Source organism: Rousettus aegyptiacus, unplaced genomic scaffold (assembly GCF_014176215.1).
Source record: "Rousettus aegyptiacus isolate mRouAeg1 unplaced genomic scaffold, mRouAeg1.p scaffold_m13_p_1, whole genome shotgun sequence".
Lineage (NCBI taxonomy): Eukaryota > Metazoa > Chordata > Mammalia > Chiroptera > Pteropodidae > Rousettus > Rousettus aegyptiacus.
In genome coordinates, this window is record NW_023416284.1 from 124,686,788 (window position 1) to 124,707,563 (window position 20,776).

General features: G+C 34.6%; 1 long non-coding RNA gene across 2 annotated transcripts in view; it reads left to right on the forward strand.

Annotated features, from left to right (window-relative positions):
- LOC107513204 overlaps nt 1–20,776 on the forward strand; it is an 83,632-nt gene that overhangs the window by 54,040 nt on the left and 8,816 nt on the right. For both annotated transcript variants that reach the window (XR_004950554.1, XR_001597492.2), the window contains 3 exons: nt 1,744–1,834; nt 2,278–2,384; nt 2,775–2,845. This is a non-coding gene — a long non-coding RNA (uncharacterized LOC107513204). The remainder of the gene's footprint in view (nt 1–1,743; nt 1,835–2,277; nt 2,385–2,774; nt 2,846–20,776) is intronic.

A 20,776-nucleotide genomic window follows, 5' to 3' on the forward strand; every position in this document is an offset into this window, starting at 1 on the left:
CTGTCTGTGTGTGGTTTAGGTCTTTTTCATCAGATTTGATAGTCATTGACAAGTACTAAGTGTGGTCGTTCTCTTGGTTCCACAGATAATGTCACAATTAAATTTGAGAACAAACACTGTTATTATATATTTGGCTTGTTAACGAGCCTTCTGTTCATTTGTGAAATTTGATAGTTGAGGCTTTAATGTCATTTAACAGTGGAAGAGAGGAACATACAGAAGGTATTTCCAAACTTTAGCCACATCTTTTTCTTGGGCCCTTACTTCCTGGAGGCCCTAGTTAGCTTGGGAAACCCTAGTTTCAGAACATCTTTTGCTCTGCAGAATTTCTCCAACCACCAGGTCAGCAGAACTTAAAGCTGTGCCCCAAATTATTGTTCCCTTTATTTCCACTACACATTTTCTAGAAGTTAAGAGTTTCTTGGGACTAATACCATTTGTTGGAGCAAGGTGACTCATTGTTGCTGGGAAAACTACTTTCATTTCCATAGGCTCTTTAGAAAGTGTGACAGCTTCTAACACTCCGGTTTTTCTCTTGTGCTAGTGTGGCATAGTTGTCCATGGTTTCACATCTTGAGCCACCTGCGAAGAGATACCTGGGCACAGTATACTGGATCCTAGAGCCTAGAAATTATTACAGATCCATCTGTTTTCCCTTGCATACATTTTCTGGGAGTAAAACCCACCTAGTTTATTGGTAGGAAACTTATGTTCATTCTCTTCAAGAAATATATGCAAAAACTGGCAGTCTCCTCTCTCTCTCAAGTTCTAAGAGTGAGTTACACTAAAGTGATAAGGGCTACATACCTCAGAGCCTCAGGTCACCACGGTCTGACATCTTTTTAGAAATGGCAGCTGTCGGCAGGACACCCATGCAGGTTTGAGGCAGCAGACACTTATTGGCAGCAACTACAGTCAGTATTGATGTGGCTTTGGACTGTGGCATCAGCCCTGTTGGCATCTGCTCTTTTCTACTGTTAACTGATAGCAGAGTCCTCTCAGTGGTAGAAGGCAACAGTGCTAAAGGGTCCCACAATTCTTTCAACAAAGTTCCTCCAAGTCCTCTGAAGTTGTATTGGCAAAAAGCAAGTCTATGCCAAACATTATACTCCTGTCCTCCCACTCAATTCCCTTTCATTCATTAAACTATAAATTTTGAGCTGGAAAAAAACATCCTGAAGCTCAACTCCTTATTTTGTAGTTATGAAATAGGACCTCAGAGAGGTGTTCTGATTTCTAGATGTACATAACAAATCAAGGTTAACCCAAGACTGGGAGTTTTTACCACCATTCCTCACCCCCGCAAGTCCAAGGGCATTTCTTCAAACTACATTTGCCTCAAAATGCTCTAAACATGCATCTGGCCACATCAGTTAAAGTTTTTTGTTTGTTTGTTTTTGTTTTTTGTTTTTTGGGTTTTTTTTTTGCTCTATGCAAAGGAAATTGACTCTGACTAAGCTAAACAAGGAAAAGGCATGGATTGGGTATTAGTGGATTGCTCAGAGAGTTAATGGAAGATTTAATAAATCAGGCCTTAGGCGAAGCAATTTGAGAAGCTATAGACATCATCACCTCAGAAACTTGAGACCCAAATCTTTGGGTGCTACTCTCTCTCCCTGTGGGTGTCCTCTTTAGAGTTTAAATCCCCCCAAAACATTTAACTAGCCGATCTCACTCAGTTCATGTGTCCACCTCTACATATGTGTTAGTATGTGAGAGTACATTTTATTTTTATTTTTTAAGGGTGAGGAGGCTGATTTACTATGACTGACGACTCCGGGGGAACCATGTCACATGAGGGAAATCACTATACTCAGAAGAGGGATGGCATGAGGTACTGTTTATTGATGCCCAGTGGAGAGGAGGGAATGCTGGGTGCTCAAATCAAGAACTCTATTCTACTGACACTTATACAAATGAAGTTAGAGGGGCAAATCTGACTAAAAAATTGTTCCTAAACCCACTGCAGTCCGGAAGAGGCCCTCTCTCCTGTTCACTCCCTTTTCTTTTCTTTTTCTTTTCTTTCTCTTTTTTCCTCCTCACCCTTCTTTCTCAGGTTTGGCCAATACCGAGGCAGGTGCCAGCTCTCCTTTATCCATTAGCAACATAACTGCATCAGGGTAGAAGTTAGTGTGAAGAGTCAGGAACCTGTGCCAGGCAGGTACAGATGATTTCTTTCAGAAGTCCAAAAGCACGGTGATAGAATGGCCTCGGTAGATTTCTGCATTGTTAAGTGCTTGCCTCCCCTCTTCACGCCCTGTTTCTGTCTGCGTTCAGGTGCTTCACAACAGTCAGGTGCAAGTACTATCCTGTCACTCTGTTGCCACTTCAGATGAGGAACAATTTTGATTTGCAAGGATACAGCAAACACAGACATTACCTAGGTGATTACAATAATGTTTTGGTTTTTGCTAATGAATTGTTAAATAACCACTATTATTTTTTATTAAAAGTTAAACTAATAGCAAAATGCTACATCCATTAACCCTAAAATAATGTGTTTTAATGTTTAATTCTTTATGTTAACGAGATTTTAAAAAATCTTATATAATTAAATCCTTAAAAAATTTTAAAGGCAGTTTAAAAGTTAATGGTAGCAGTGCCTGTTTAAAGAAGGGAAATTGGAGTTTCCTGCTTAGAAAATACTTAACTCTTCTGAGTTACTCTCCTTTAAAACATATCACATAGAAGGGACAATTAATATTGACCAACTGTATTAGACCTATATGAAATTAGTCTGTGATTTTTATCTTTCTTTCCTTCTGTTTTCTAAGATTATGTGGGCCATTAGAAAAAAGTTTGTCCTGTGCCAAAAGGAATGAGTGGAATGGTAGATTATTATCATGTAAGTAAAATGCTCTGCACTGAAGTCTTACATTTCTTCAAATACTTTACAGGGTTGAGTAAAGTAAAATGTATTCATTTGGGAATTCAAACAATATGAAGTATTCAGAAGAAGTCCTGCTGGTTAGATTAGAGAGTTGAACATTTATTCACCTTTTGAATGCATTTATTTATCTGTGGGACCGTTTTAACACAGTGGACTTAGAAAATGGTAGCATGGAGACAAAATGTACATATAATGATTTCTTCTTTTTTATTGAGATAAAATTTTTAAAAAACATAAAATTTACCATTTTAACTAAAGTATACCCTACCATGGATCTTAGTATGTTAACAATATTGTGCAGCTATCACCACTAATTCTAGAACATTTCTATCAGCTGATAAATAAACCCTATACCTAATTCTCCTTTGCCGCAAACCCTAGTAACTATGAATTTGCTTTCTGTCTTTGTGGACTGGCCTAATCTTAACATTTCATATAAATGGGATCATGCAATGTATATAGCCTTTGTGTCTGGCTTATTTTACTTAGCATAATATTTTCAAGGCTTATCGTTGTGTAGCATGTATCAGTACTGCCAATACATTTTACAGCTGAATAATTTTTCATTGTATATACCACATTTGTTTATTCATTCATCGGTTGATGGATATTTAAGTTGTTTCCACTTTTTGCTATCATGAATGATATTGCTACAAGTTTTTGTGTGAACATGTTTTCTTTGGGGTACATTCTTAGCTATGGAATTGCTGGGTAATATGGTAACTCTGTCTTCAACTTTCTGAGGAACCGTCAAAAATAGTGGCTACACTCTTTCACATTCCTACCAGCAATGTGTGAGGGTTCTGATTTTGCCACAATTTCCCCCAACACTTGTTATTTTTCATTTAAAAATAAGTATAACCATCCTGGAGAGTATCTCATTGTGGTTTTGATTTACATTTCCTTTATAATGATGATGAGTGTATACTAATTTTTAATTTATACCTTTATGCCAAAAGAAGCTCAAGAACTAGCACAATTGAGCAGAAAACTCAAGCAGTATAAAATTAACATTATAATGCAAGCATCATGTTAGTGTGTCACAATTTCAAATCTGTAAAATTAATGTGCATATTTCTATAGACCTCCCATTACATATATGTACAGATACATAGAAAAACAGCTTCACGGAACGCTGAAATGAGCGTTAGTATCTAGGTGAATACAACACACACCTAAGCCCTTCCTGAAAAGAAATGGGTCGTTAGGGAATTGTTAGAAGCCAATTGAATACTATACGTAAGAAGTGTCCTAGATATAAAAAGGGAAATGGAAGATTGCCTTCAATAACTCCAACCTCCTGATCATGAACCAGTTTTTTCTTCTGTAGTGCCCCATTTCTCCTTCTTATGAGATCATCAGACATCTAGGGTCCCTGGTTTCTTTAGTTTTCTCCTTTCTAAATTTAGTCCCTTAAAAGAATCTTATGGCTTTTATCTACAGGTTAATGTTGAGGTAATCCAATGTATTACAAGAACAAAAAACTTGGGGTTAGTAAAATAGTTTAGTTTGCTGCTTAATCTAAGTGGACTCCAACTTCTATGCTTGTATTCTTTGTTCTTTTTAAAGTCTTTCTCTCTTTCTTCTATTCCTGACTCGGTGTAGATTGTCCCCTGACTTTTCTTTCTGTTCTGAGTATAAGTGTCACTTTCAAATATGGGCCCCAAAGCTATGGTTTAAAAATCTGTTGCAGAGGTGTTTAAAATAATCACAAATAGATGCTGGGTGGTTTCCTCTATGATTACTTTAGGGCTTTAGAAGATGGATTCTGTGACAGCTGTTCTGGCTGTTTAGTTGTTTCTCCCTTTCTGTTACCGGTTTGTTTTTGGACATGTAAACGTGGAATTTGATTGCAAATATTCTAATGACCTTGATTTTTAAAAAACATCCAATAGTGTGAACTTTTGACAGTTTACACTTTTATGAAGCAATTTACATTATAAACCAGGAGTGTTTAACTCAGGAAAATTTCAGACAAACCTAAGATGGTTTGATGTTCCAGCAAAATATTTGCTGTGCTACTACATGGCTGATTGTCCATTTTGAGTTCTAGGAGCCTTACAGTGTTAATTACCTCTTTCGCAGATGTTTGTTGACAGTTAATGTACTCCGTTGCTACCTGTTTTTTAAGAAGCAATTATAGATTGCTTCTCTTAAATATGGGTTGTACTCTTAAATAAACAGCACACTTGCCAGAGCTAATAGAAGAGCTCTTCTTACCTTTTAACTCCCTGCACCCCCCCTCTCCAAGATGCATCTGAGTTGTGATCAATGTTATTTTGGGGCTTTGGAGTAATGTGTTTTTCTATCTTTATACTTACTTATAGGTGCTATATTTACAAAAGAGTACAAACATCTTTTCTTTTTCCTTACGCAGATGTAAACCAGTCATTTATGTAAGAACCATTGCTTGTCTTGGTTGTCTTGTTTCACCGCCTCTTTGCTGTGGATAGTTGATGTCTATATAGTCAGTGTTGGGAAGGTTCATTTGTTCTGAGGAAAAAAAAGGACACTAATCACTGATTTAAGGAAACTATATTTAAGTGTCATTATTATCAGTTAAGCTATTTTGTTTTATCTTACACTATTGTTAATTAATACTGCCTGGTATTTTGTTTCTATTCTCTACATTCTTATCCAGGAAACTACTAGCTTTTACTTTGATGATGATTGAAAGAAATGATTATGATTTGACTTATTAGTTTTTCATTTAAGGAATTCAGATAAAAAAAATTGTGAGTAGCCTAAATAAATCATATCTGAACAATTTAGAAAGTTTACCTCCAAGGAAAATAAAGTAAAATCTTTTGACAATTATTTACAGGTTGCATGGAGAAGTTGCTATGAGTAACAGATTGAGACATGAAAATTTTATTTTCTCAAGGATTACACCTCCTCCTATATTTCTGAACATCTGTTTCTTTCTCTCCCCAGTTCATCGGATCCTATATACAGGTTTTACAGTATGTATGGTTACCAAGTCATGTTTGATCTAAAAGCAACATATTACCAAACAGTTAGGGATTGATGGATATCTCAAAGGTCAAGTGTTTAAGCATTTATAAGGATGACTTGGAAGAAACTTGGAAAACTTTAAAGCCATACCAAGAATAATGAACTTGAAATGATGAACTTGAAATGAAGAATAGATAAGAAGAAAAGGTATCAGGCTGAAGAAATATTGGGGGGAGGGGAGAGAGAGAGAGAGAGAGAGAGAGAGAGAGAGAGAATGAGAGAATGAGAGAATGAGAAGGAACTACAAGGAGGAGGTGATATGTGTGAGAAGTGTTTTGAGTGAGTAGGTGTGAAAGATACAGAGAAAAAAAAGAGATTCTCCTACCTGAGTTGCCTGTCATTGGCTTAAACTGGTCCTTGGTATAATTAACAAGGAAGGTCAACTTCTTAAGGAATTTTTTCCCTGATATTTAGACTCTGAAATATTTTTTTTTCTGTTCTCTATATTTTTCCTCTATGTGCATATAAAATTCATGTAATCTAGGGTATGATTTCTTCATAAAGTTCTGAATCATTGGGAAAAACATTTTCTTTTAAAATTTTAAATATTAACAAAAATAAATAATGATAACAAACTGTTACTAAATCTTGGAGTAGTTTTTTACAAAATATAAAAATGTAATATAATATTGCAAAGTTAGTGTAAATAGATGTACCAGACATCAGCTGGCATCTCTGCTTTTATGGAAATGATGTCATGTATAACATTACCCTCTAAATCTACACCATTGATTGTAACTGCCAGAGCTAAGGATATCTATAAGTATTCATTTATATTTTAGGAAGGCAGTATAAAGTAAAAGCATATACTTTGGCATCAGACAGGCTTCAGTTCAAATTCTGGCTCAGTAACTCCCTATATGTGTAAATTTGGGCACGTTATTTAATTTTTTGAACCTGTATTTCCTACTCTATAAAATAAATATAATGTTTATAAAGTACGCACAGTTCCCTGGGTCCAGTAATTGCTTGATAAATGTTGTGTAGAATAATGACTATTATCATCCTATTTCTTTCCTTCTCTGTTATTTAAAAATAATGAATAATTCTCCTCATCTTTTACTTTACTGTTCTGGTTGTCTTGACATTTCTTCCCATTTATACATCATTTAGCAGGATTTTGGATGAAATAGAAGATTCATCAATTCTAGAATATTTGGACTGAAAAAGATCTTAAGTGGCTATCACATTCATCCTGTTTCAAAAACAGTAAAATGCTAGAAAGTCTCAAGACTAAAAGGGATTTTTCTCTGCATAATTTAAAGAATAGAATACCTATGACCACTTTTGGTAATATCATGTGTAGTTTAGATTTCTCTTTTTTCAGTCAATCTATTTACTAAAAAAGTGTGCATTCCTATCACATAATGATTTTGGTGTAAGTTGTAAATTCTTTGCAATTGCCTATCTGAATGTAGAACACTAACAATTATTCTTCAGCTTGCTTATTCTGTTCTGGTACCACTGACCTCCTCTATGGTCTTAAACAAGTCTCAGGGCCTTTGCACTTGCTGTGGCCTCTGCCTGGTATGCACTTTCTCAGATACTTGCAGTGCCCACTGCTTCACCTCTTTCAAATGTCTTTGCTCAATGTCATTTTCTGAGTTGCTTGATCTGATCCCCCTACTTAAAGTTACACAGTCCAGTGCTCCCAGTCTCTCTTAATCGGCCCTGATTCTTTCTACAGCACTAACCTAATCATCTTCCAATGCACTCTTCCAATGCAAATATTTAAAAATATTTGTTCGTTGTCTTTCCCTCTTCCTCATCAAATGATTCCAGGAAAACAGAGTTTTGTTTGCTTTTATCCACTGCTGTATTTCCAGTACCTAGAATATTGTCAGTTACCTAGTGACAACTGAATAAATATTCATTGAGTGAATGAGTAAATACATTAATAAATGCAGAAATACATAAATAGATTCAATGTACTAGCTTGTGCATCTGGAAATGGTTCTAATTGATTATTTGGCTGATTGCCTTAAACCTGGACTAATCAATGGAATATGCCAAATGAAGTTAAAATGACAGAAATAAATTGATATCTTGTAGAAGGATAAATCTAAAGGACTTAGGTAGATTTGATATCTCCTAGCTTTGCTCCTCAAGAGAATATAGAAAACACTTTCTTCAATAGACATTAAGAAATTCACTGGCAAGAGGAGCGCAGCATTCTTGAAAACGACTGCAGTGGCTGTCATCTCTAGTGGGAGCTATAATACCACATATATTGGCATCTCATATTGGCTAAGGTCAAATAGCAGCACTTAATTAGCCAAGCAAAATGGTGTTGTTCCCACAATTATCAGCAGAATGAGAGTGGTAATAATAAGGTTTAACATGTAGAAAACTTTGGAAGTGTCTGATTGACCAGGGGGATTCTAGAATATTCCACAGAAGTCTTACTTAACAAACAAACAAACAGACAAACCTCTAAGTTTGGCAGTGGCTCAAAAAATCACCACAGTGGAAATTTTTGGCCTCTTCCACACTTGCCTATGCTGAATCAGATCATAGACTCAGAGTTCTTGAATAAAGGAAGTTTTGTCTCATTAAGGAAGGATCCCATAGTAGTCTTAAGTACATCTTCTAGTAATTTATAGAGAGCGTATTATGGTGATTAACTTTATTATTTGATCCGTAGATAGCAGAATATCAAAACTGGCTTGTGACTGAACTAGATACAGAAGGACTGTATGGTGACTGAATAATTCTGAATATTCACTTGAGAGAAGAGGAGTCACATGTTTTCATTTGGAATATAAGTATTATCTTTATGTTGTTGTTATTGCTATTGTTTGCAATTATATGTATAGGAAGAAGGTTGTGTTGGGATAGAAAAGTCAAAAGAGTATATTACTAATGATAATGTATCTTGCTCCCTCAACAACCATCGCTATTATATTGTAGCTTGTGTTCTATATTAGTTATTTTTGAATCTCAGTATAACTCCTATCTCTTGTTTATTAAATTTTTCTATTCTCCAAAGTCTTCAAGTAGTCAATGCCATACAATTCAGTCTTTAATTATATGCCATCTTAGTCTTAAGTAATTTTATATATAAGTGCTTTGACTCTCTTTAAGATCATATTATTTGAAGATGAGAATGCCATTTATGCCATGCTCAATAACCTCTGAACTGTTACTCTACTGTAACTTCCATTTTCATGGTATTTATAATATTTCACACTCAGTTATAATTTATACAAGCAAAGACTCAGCAACTCAATCATAACAAACCAAATAGACAAGTCTTGACATCCAAATTCTGAAAGTCTTGGAAAATTGAAATGTCTCGGCATTTCTGGAAAGAGATCAAAGCACCCATTCTTTATTTTATAAAACCAACCAGCAGAGGGAGTAAAAGACATATATAGTGCCCCATTTTCTGCTGGGGGATCTTCCTAGGATGGTTACTGTCTAGAGCTAGGCTATATTTTTAATATATATTACCCCTCATCCCAAAGCAAAAATTCTGCTGTATAATTACTTACCGCCTGTGAAGTCAGTTCTAAGAGATTCTACCTGCAGGCTTTCTTTCTATGATCCTGTGTCCCATGAAAACCTTGAAAGCTAACAGGTGAAAACTCAGGACTAAAATGTTAGGACTTTGAAACTCTAGGTAGTTTAGGAACTAAAGCAAAAGAATTTTGAATAAATTTAAAAAATTATTTTTTCTAGCTGTTACTTAGGATAAACGATATTGATGAATTTCTTCTTTGTTTTGTGTTATCTAAAACCTTTCATCACACATACCTAGAATGTAGGTTTTATTACATTCAAAATAAAATCTAATTTTCTGTGTGATTAGAAAAATAAGAAAGAGAAGTTCCCTCTGAAAAGAATGTTTAAAATATATGCATAAATACATGTGTAGTATATTTGCTATATATAAGCTGTGTCTACAGTTTTATCTAAAATGTCTTTTAAAACCTAATAGATCGAAAGAGCTTCTCATTATCCTGGACATTTTGGTTTAGATAATACTGTCAAGTATAATCATGGAGAAGGCCAAATAGTTCTATGTGGCTCATAGCATTCATTGCAAAGCTTTAACAATATCATGTCTTGCATTCTTTGGATGAATTCAATATGAAGGCTCTTTGGATGTATAATATCTTATTTCAAAAACTGTCTTTTGAATTTAATAAAGTTACATTAAAGTCCTGCCATAAGGGACGTAACGAAGCAAAAAAGAAGAAAAATCTGTGATAGTACAAAGCTAATATGGGTTTAATATGAATCATTTTGTTCACATACTGAAGAATATTAGGAAAAGGAAGGATTATAGCCCATTTAATTTTTAAAGAGAAGATAATTATAAATAATAACATCTGAGTAGTTTCTTTTGTGTTGGAGACATATAAACTTTTCCCTAATGAACAGTAACACAGACTATAGGGATTTTCAGATATCATGGCATGGTAGTTATCTTCATCATTCTTGTAATTTTTGACTTTAGATAGAATTAGGTTTAGTTATTTGAGTTGATCTTCAAAAGCAATTCTCAAAGAAATTTTCCTGACTGAGGCTAATGAGATTATTTTTATGAGGAAGTAGATTGGATAAGTTTTTGCGTGAGTATATGTTTGTGTCTCTATGACTGACCAACAAGGGAAATAACTTTAAAATTTGCCTCCTCAAGGAAGAAACAAATTTTCTAACTATTGTGAAAGTCTTTTTTCCCCATGTTGTACCTTTCTGTCCTACAGTGAATTAGTTCTTGTGGCCATTTGTGAATTGGAATGTGGTCTTTCCATGTGCTGGGGGCATAAAATAACAGGATAACTGGACCTCCATGGGGAACAACCTTCTGTCTTCTGGCCGGGTAGTGGGTTGTGCAACTCATGGAAAGAGCAGCATTATGGCTTGATTGTTTTGTAAGAACATTCATAAGAGAAACAAATAAATCAATTTTGGCATTCATTTCATTACAGACACTAACAAAGCAAAGTTTGAAAACTCAAAGTCAAAAGTATCTTTTACTTTAAAGGAATTTAAACCCCTAGGGAGATTTCACTGTCCGGTGCTTCTTGGTCATGTAGTTTTTTTTTAAAAAAACATTGTTTTAGATTTTTTGGTGGAGTGGTATGGATAACATTTGAGCTTGTTGAAGTAACTCACAGATTGGGAGAAAGTGCTGGAGAGGGCTTGGACTGGTGTAGTTCAGTGAGTTGGCTTGGACTAGTGGTCTGGAGATGTCAGTTCTGGACCCAGCTTTATCACTCTATGATTGCTTGTCTTTGGCCAGTTCGATATGTTTGTTTTCTTATCTGCTTCTTTTTACAGAACAGCATGACTAAGTAAAGGAACTTAGAAAATACCTAGCATTAAATTGAAATTCAAGCTATCTATATAAAAGTTATTTGTTGATGTTAAAAATACTAAAGTAGATGATAATTATGGCTATTTAAATGCAGTTTTATTATATTCTATAATATGTAGTTTGAAAATAATAACATTTAAGTAGGACTAAGCCAAAGCACTCTGACCTATGTGAATCAGGTGAAAAAAAAACTCAGTGTTTATTAAAAACATTCATGGTGATTAGAGAGATGACCTTAATAGGTTATCAAATTCACAACTTCTCACGATGGAGCAAAGTTAAACCAATTCAATTAAAGAGATTTTCCATTGTTTACAAATACTGCCAGAGCCAACCAAGGCTCTATCCAATAAAAGCATTTTCAATATTATGTAATTCTTTCTTATGTAATTGTTGACTTTCAGGTCACACAAGCATGGGGATAAATTAGAATATTATGATTGTCGAAAATTGGCATTTCTGTGACCCTGCTCCTCTTCACTGTTTAAGACCACCCTCGCTTGCATGTCTATAAACAGTTATAGCGTTCTAAAGATGCGTGTCATCAACAATCAGCAAAATTATTCTTTAATTACCCAGTGGCAGCCTATGTTCTGTTTTCTTTCTCTCTTACCTTGACTCTATATAGTATGTTTACTATATTCTGGTATCAAAAACAGCAACCTTGCTACCAATGAAAAGTTGCAGGTGATTTTAGAAGTTACAGCGTTTGTGCACAGGCTTCCAGTGCCTATTGCTGAGTGTGTTGATGAATTTATCATAGCATCAGCCACCAATCCCTCTTACTGTGGGGGATAAGACTAGCTGCAATGCTGCAGTTGTCTTGTGTGCTCCATATATGTGCCAGCAGTTCTTGTTTTCACTTGTTCTTAGTAGATACTTCCATGTTCTGGTACTTGGCCATAAGTCTACAAGCTCTGAGCCAAGGGGAATATAAGTGACTAACAGTGTGATGTCCTCATTGTTATATTTTTCTTTGATTCTGGCACATCAGCCTTGAACTAAATATGTGTGCCTCTGTTCCTTTTTTTCTGTAAGTTTTATCCAGGATTGGTTTCAGTCTCCTGTATACTACTCCCTGGCAGGTGCATGTTAAAGCCCTGTTAGACATGGGTGAATATTTTTAGTCTTAAATTGATATACCTACTATATGCAAAATACCCCAATAAAATCTATCCTGCTAACTTTAAGCCTTTTCCTTTAGTTTTGTTCTTAGAGAAAGAGAAGACTCTCTGTTTTACATTAGTACTTCAAACACTTTCTGTACTTAGTACCCTTATGGACAGCCCTCTCAACCATCATTTCTGCAAAAAAGTCAATCTCAATATTTTTAAATAAGTGTTTGTTTGTTTGTTTATTTATTTATTTATTTATTTATTTATTTTTATTTTTTATATAGACTCTTATCTTTTTGGTTGTAAGCTTGAAGTCTTCAATATATTAACACGATAGGACACCTTATTCTAAAATGTACCCTTTTTTCTTCCACGAGGTTTCTTTGTCAAGCTTAAATGACAAGATGAAACATTATTTATGGGTTCCTAACATAACCCCCTTTCTCAGTATGCCTGGTGTTTTTGGAATCACACAAAGCATACATGCCTTTTAAATGATACATAAGAATGAAGTGTTATAGCAGGCTCCTGGTTTACCCTGGCTTTTAGTTTCTTGAGAGATGCCAGAGTTGGCCAAGAAACTTCTTTTTAAAAAGAAGGAAAAAATTCCATGGAAGACAAACATAGATCACTTTAAAAATCATTTTTCTCTCATTTCTATTCATCTCTTCCAGCTATAAATATCAAAGCCTACTTTCAAAAGGTACACATAACATATTTGTATTGGAATATAATAACAGGGATTTTTAGAACCATCAAGACATTTGACAAATATCAGTTTGAAACAAATGATTTTATTTCTGGCTGAATAAAATCACAAGTTGACATCGAATTTATATATGTCTCTTAAAAGCGATGTTAATTCATCAGTGAATTTCGGAAAGCAGATTGACACGTTTTGTCAATAGATTTTTTCTCTAATTTATCTTAGCATATCTTGAAGGGTCTTTTCTTCACACTGACCCCATGAGATGTTCTGGGGAAGAAGGCTTCCATGGTCTATGAGTTTAGAAAAAAACCTTATACCATATTTTCAGAAATCCTGCAGGAAAAGAAAAGAGAAGAGAAGAGAAAAAGAGAGAGAGAGAGAGAGAAAGAGAGAAAGAAAAGAAAAGAAAGAGAAAGGAAGGAAAGAAAAGAAAGGAAAGAAAGAAAAGAAAAGGAAGAAAAGAAAGAAAAAAGAAAAAGAAAGAAAGAAGAAAGAGAAAAGAAGGAAAGAAAGAAAGAAAAATGAAAAAAATTACTTAACTCATTTAACCCACCTAGTCCCAAAGTAATTGAACCACGATAGTCACCTTTTGTTTTAAACAGGAATGCAGTTAACACCTTGTGGAATAAATACACTTCAGTAATTATTGCTCTGTTTTAACTTTTCAACTAACATTTTTTACTATGTGGATCATTTATTCCAATTATCCCTTCAATAAATATTTCAGCTATTTCACTGATTTTATTCAGTCAACTAGGAGTTTTGATATGGCTTATGCATATAGCCTCTTTGTACTCACATTTTCATATGTATTTTTCACACATCTTTGGCAAAATAAGTGTTTGAATTAAGTTTTTATCATAGAGTAATGCAAAAGAAGAATCTAAACTTACATTTCTTAGGTGAGGCCTAGGCACTTTCTTAGGACCAGAATAGTGCTAAGCCTGGCTGTCTCTTGCCTGGGAAAATAGAAAATGTGCAGGATATTCAAAGAATGTACAAGCAGTCAGAAAAACACTGAAGTCAATAGCTGCAAGAGACTGTAGATATCATCCAGTGTTAGTTTCTCATTTTGCGCCATTAATCGAAGGCACAGATTATCAAAGTGACCGGGCTCAGGTTAGGCATCAGTTGTAGCCAAGCTGGATTTAAGCGTGGCTTCCTGACTTTTAGTCCTCTGAGTTTTCTGCTAAATTTGGGTCTGCATAAGACCTCTGTACGGTAGTTAGAGCTCGTCTCAAATTCACCTCTGCTATTTTTACCAAGATCAAAACTCTGCCAACTGTCGTACTTGGTTTCAAAATGCACAGCTGTAGAGCTGAAAATGCATAACGTGTGGTAAAAATTTCTTCCAAATATTAAACTCCACCAAATTATTTCTAAATAAAAATGTGGGGGATGTGTGTGATGGTAGTGGTGGTGATAGAGTGGGTAAAGAAGGGAAATGCATATTCTAATTGGCTTAACTGGGTTAGAAATACTCTTGTTCCAGGCTTCCCGAAAAAAAATAAAATAAGCAAAACTATCATCCTATTCAAATAATTGTTGAATTGTTGAGTATTTAAAAAAATCTTATCTGCTTCGAAGAGCTGTTAAATAAGCTGTAAGATGGGTTGGTGGTGAAAGATGAACGGGTAACAATTATTTTCCCATATCCTTACTGACTTGGATGATACTGTCTTTGCTACATATAACCCAACTGAAAATACAGATCCAATAATTAATGTCTTGGCTACGTCAAAATGGCAGGCAGGCAATGTTTATAACTCGTCTCTCTGTTTAGTATTTCCCTCTGTTTCTAGATGAATGTTAGTATCCTCTTAACCTATAAGCTAAATCCTTTCACAGGGAATACAGATTTTATTGCAATTACCTGGAGGAATTTTCATTCAAGTATTTGTTGGAATTCCTTTGGGATGAGTAGAGGTTTTAACAGGGGAATGAGTGCTACAGAATTATGTCCAGATGTGTACAAATATTTATGGCAACAGTCACAGCAATCAAAATAATTGATGCAAAGAAAAACAATTACTAAACAAATAGGATGTTGTTTGGATACAGTAGGATAGTCCATGGCTTTCTGCGCAATTCCTCTGCATTGTGGCTGCATTTTTTAAATCTCAAACAATCAGAAAAATTTATGAAATTGGAAGGTGGTTACCAAGAACTGGTATGCATAATTAGCATCCTTTTTCAAGAGCAAGGATTCTTCTTAAAAAAAATAAAAGGAGAGAATTTTATTCTGGCCCACTTACCAAAACATGGCATGATACTTGACAATTATAAAGTATAAATAATAACAAAAAGTTACTTTTGAAAAATGCCTGTGTAAGAAACTGTCATTTACTAATCACTATAGCATTGACATGAATTAGAAAAATAGTGGTAAAGTATACAAGAGGAATAATATTTATTTTATTTACAAGGAATCTTGGAGTTCATATACATTTACATATTTTTTCTACAGTAAATCTAATTCCCAGGGATTTAGCGTTCAGAGTCTGGGAACTCTGAATTTTAGCATAAAGACAATGCTTTGTGTAAGGTTTGCTGGCTTTACCACTGCTCCCTCTTCTAGAACTCTGGAGAAAATACTCTTCCTGAAAGCCACTTTAGACTCTTTCTTAGTCACCTCTTCCCCACATGACACTAATTTCACCACTCCCTGTCACCACATGCACAACAACTACCAACTGTGTGTCTCCTTAGTGTCTCTTGAATTTGTTTTTGAAACCAGGGTTATTGCAGCAAACCCTTTGCTAGTTTCCCTTTCTCCATTTTTGACGTATTTAATCTGTTTTTGAAACAGCTTCCAGAGTAATGTGTCTGTAATAATAAAATGCATTGACTGGTTACTATATGCCAGGCATTTAACATCCATCAGGTCATTTAATTCTCATAGTAATATCGTTATTCTATTTTGTTAGGTAAGAAAATTATGGGTGAGAGAAGCCAAGTTGCACAAGGGTCACACGACAGTAAGAGGCAAAGCCAGAAGTTAAACCCTCAAGGGTCTGAAATCCAGTTTGCCTTTCTATTACACTTTGCTGCTTCTTTAAGCCAATCAGATTGTGTTACAATTAGTGATAGTTTTGGTGTTTCTATTATTCATGAAATTGTCAATATAGGAAGACAACGATTTTATTAGCACGCTCAGGTAATGCTGAGTAAAACAGTAAGGAAAAACTATGTAATGTAGTTTTTTATGGCTATTTTATGGTACTGACTGTTAATTAGCCCATTATGAAACCAGAGGTGTTTCAATGATGCAGAAAGACAATGAATGGTTGACTTGTAGGTTAGAGGTGTGTGAGTGGTAGAGAGCTTTAGATCTTTAATTAACTATGGTTGCTTAATTCAGTTGATTGAAGCACCATATGAATGTAGTCACATTTATGAATTCAGTTCCTGTGTGGGCCAGTTTATTTAGTCATGCTTACACTGTTAACCTCAGCCCACCTCCATGCTAATGCATACTATTAGCTGCAAGCAAAGTACAGTATGAGTGGAAAAGTGCAAATCCCTCATCACACTTGGGAAAAATTACCCAACATGCATGTTCTGTTGATACTGGCAGGGAAACAGGACACATTATTAATCTTTGATTGTTTTCAGCTCTCCTGACAAATTCATTGTCACAAAAAGCCACAAATCATATACAAATTTGAATTCAATTTAAAAGTTGCCTTAACTGCATTTTAACAAATCAAGCACTGCAATTAATAGATTTAGTTGAAAATAGAAAATAAACTACATTTGACTCTTGAACAACATGGGTTTGAACTGTGGATGTCCACTTAAACATGCTTTTTTTTTTTTTCAATAAATGTGTACAGTACTGTACGTGTATTTTTTCTTGTGATTTTCTTAATGAAATTTCCTTTTCTTAGCTTTCTTTACTGTAAGAATAATGTCTATAATACATATAATTTACAAAATATGTGTTAATTGACTGTTTATGTTATTGATAAGGCTTCTGGTCAATAGTAGGCTACATTAGTAGTTAAGTTTTGCAGGAGTCAGAAGTTATACACAGATTTTTTTAACTGTGTAAAAGGTCATTACCCCTAACCCTAGCATTGTTCAAGGGTTAGTGTATACTGATAGACTCAGTTTTATGAAGAAAAATACATTCAGTTATTTAGATAGGAATGGTTAATAACTACTTGAGTTTTAATTCGAGGTGTTCACTTATTTCTGTTTCTTAAATACTTTTCATCTGAGGTGAATGATGCTGATTTATGTTGCTAGGTTCATTTTTATATATTTGTTAAAGGCTATCATAAGTGGAGAAAAATAAAGGAAACTCAAGTTAGTATTTTTCAGACTCTTCTTTTTTCAACGAAAGTAATAAACAACCCGCGTAAATAAATCACCATCATTTCTGAGGTGTGATAACTGAAATATTGATTTAATGTCTGTTTATGATACTGTTGCTCTAATATTGTCACTCTGTACCACTGTTGTGAAAGAAATGTTCTTTCTTTGTAAGATTATGTAATATAGGGGAATGGGTATAATTGTTTAATATGTATTTATTGAGGTTCTACAAAATAAATGCATATTTTTTGGGACCTATTCCCTGGGTATACGATTGTGAGCCAAAAGAGGACATATTCTTTTCCTTATGGAAGCTTAGATTATAGTGGGGATGATAGGCATCGATCAAATAATAATGTCTTAAAGAAATATTTATTGAATATAGCTAAGTACCAGGCAGTTCTGTAGGCACTGAGGATACAGAGAAAAAAAGGACATACAAAAATTCCTTGTTTCATTGAGATTACAGTCTTATGAGCAGAAAGAGTTTATCGACAAGCCAAAAAGTAAATAAATAAATAAATAAATAAATATATATATATATATATATATGATTTAGATGATGATAAGTGTCATAGGTAAAAACAAAGCAGGATGGTAATATAAAGAGTGGTGGATATATGGGTACAATTTTAAATAAAGTAGTTGGTAAGGCTCTGCTGAAAATGTGACATTTGAGAAAAGAATAGGACAAGAGGCCAAAAGCCCTGTTTCTATGGGAGAGAGAAGAATAAGGTTAAAGTTCTCTGGCAGGAAGATCCTTGGTGTATTCTCAGACTATCGAAGAAGCCAGAGAGGTCAAGGAAGAGTGAGCAAAGCAACAACTAGTATGAGATGAAGTCACAGATGTAACAGGAGGCCAAGGCACGTATGGCCTAAGTAAGACGTGTACAGAGGAAGATGGGGAGCCATCGAGGGTTTTTGTGATCTGCTCTAGGTTTTAGTAAGATTATTCTGGGTTCTAGGTTGAGAGGAGGCTGCAGAGAGGCAAGAGAGGATCAGGGAGAAATGTCTTCGATCCAGAAAAATGTGATGGTGGATTGGACCAGGATGGCAATAGTGGGAATTGTGAGAATTGGTTGGTTTCTCTCTCTCTATATATATTCTATTCTTCCCAGTAAGTGGAGTATGTCATTGATTCTATTTTTGGACAAAAGGTTAGGTTCATATACCATTTCAAAATATTTCTTAGTATATGTTTTATGCTTGAATGTTAGAAAAAATAATCTGTAAATTACCAGCAGATAAATCACATCTTATCCTCTCATTGAAAACTATCCAATGCGTTCTAACCCTATTTACACTAATTCCAAACCTTAAAATGACTTGGAAGGCCAATCCAATCTATTACTGTGCTGTCCAGTGTGGTAGCTACTAGCCACATGTGTCTATCAAGCACTTGAACAAGGCTAGTCCAAAATGAGATGTGTTGTATGTATAAGATCAACAACAAATTTAAAATCTTAGGAAATAATGTAAAATATGTTATGATTAATTTTGCAAATAGCGATTACATACTGAAAGGATATAATCTAGGAATTATAGTAAAAATATAGTGTTAGTATTAATTTTACCTGCTTCTTTTTACTTTTTAAAATTATGACTATGAGGACATTTAATGTTATAAGTCTGGCTGAAAGTTTTGGCTCACATTATATTTCTGTTGGAGAGTGGTGCTTACATTCTCTTTATCTGACTTTATCTCAACTATTCTCCTTGTTCACTGCCTCAGTCACACTGGATTTCTTTGATATCCTTGAACTTGCCAGGCTCATATCTGCCTCAGGGTCTTTGTATTTTTTTATCTCCCTTTTCCGAAATGTTATTCCCTTAGAATTTCCCTTATCTTTCTCTATTATTCATGTCTCAGCTCAAATTTCCTGTCTAAGATAAGCATTTGCTGACTATTCCAACTAAAGATCTGTTCACTCTAAATCTCATTTCATTAAAATTTTTTTATATAATTTATTCCTGGATGAAATATCTTTACTTATTTATGGCCAATCACCCTCTAGAATGGGTGATATGGGGAAGCCGAGATCTTAATTATTTTTTTGACCACTATACCTCCAGAACATTGTTTGGCATATATTAGTTACTTGTTAAATGAAAAAATAATTAAGCACTATGCATTAGAAGAATTTAGTGCCGTAAGGTCATACAGAAATATGTAGATTTGACATGGTCTAGGAAAATCGGGAAGTCTTAATAAGAAGTAAATTTTGATTTGAGAAGTAGAGAATGAATAAAAGTTAACCAGAGAATTATAGTAATTTTCCAGAGAGGGAAGAGCATCCCAGGTAGAAGAAATAGAATTAAAGGAAAACTCACTAATGAGTAAGCGATCTGACAAAAAGAAATAAGTACCTAATGAAAGTTAAAAATAAAGGTTCAGTGTGGATAGGGGAGAAATGTAAGGAAGCATGTTACATTCAGGGCCTCACATTATCTATGTGACATGTAGTTTCTTATCTAAGACAAAGTAAGTTGTATTATTGTCATTTAAAGATTAGGGAAATGAGGTATGACAAAATTAAGAAACTCACTTAAGGTGAATTTCTAAACAGGAACAGCTCTTTGAAATATGGGTTTTCATAGTGATTAAAACAATTATAACTTTTATTAGCTGTTGAGAGCACATGTTCATATAGCAATGTAAAAATATATTAATGAGTATTTGGTAAATTTGAACAGGCTTTTACCATTAGCATAGTTTGTGTTGTACAATTAAGTTACAGTTACATCTCTCATTTTGGATAACATTCATTGATTAACAATAAAGTGACAAAAGGTCATGCCTTTAAAAAGAAAAGGGTAAGAGAAGAGATTCTAACCTTGAACCATCTGACTGCAAAACGATAACTTCCCAATATTTTATGTTGTCTCTAACTCCCACAAAGTTAATGTTTATGAAAATATATACACTAGGTTTTGGAGTTTTGGGTCTTTGGCTCTTCAACAATCAGTGTATTTGGTTGCAAGCAGCCAAAACAGCTCTCTAAATAAGATTAAAATGGAATTTTGTTGGAAGTAAATTGGATAGCTCATGAAAGCAATGGGCACTGGAGCACCAAGCTCAAAAAAAATGGCAAGCACCAGGGGAGGCCAATAGCACTCAAGACCATTCTACAGCAATGCTTAGGACATCACTACTTGTGCTGTTACATTGAAGAGTAGCTTCAATGTAGCTATGACTCAATTCTGAAGAGTAGCTATGACTCAACTCTACCTATTCCTGGGTACTTACTGCCCCGTGGATATACTTTCAAGTGTGCCAACCTCATAATGAATAATCTAAAACTTTTTCTGAGACTTTAGGTCATAACCTCCATATTTCAATCCTCTCTAGAAGTACCTGATTGGCTAGACCTATCTGGATCTGGAAGAAGCCACTTTGGTTT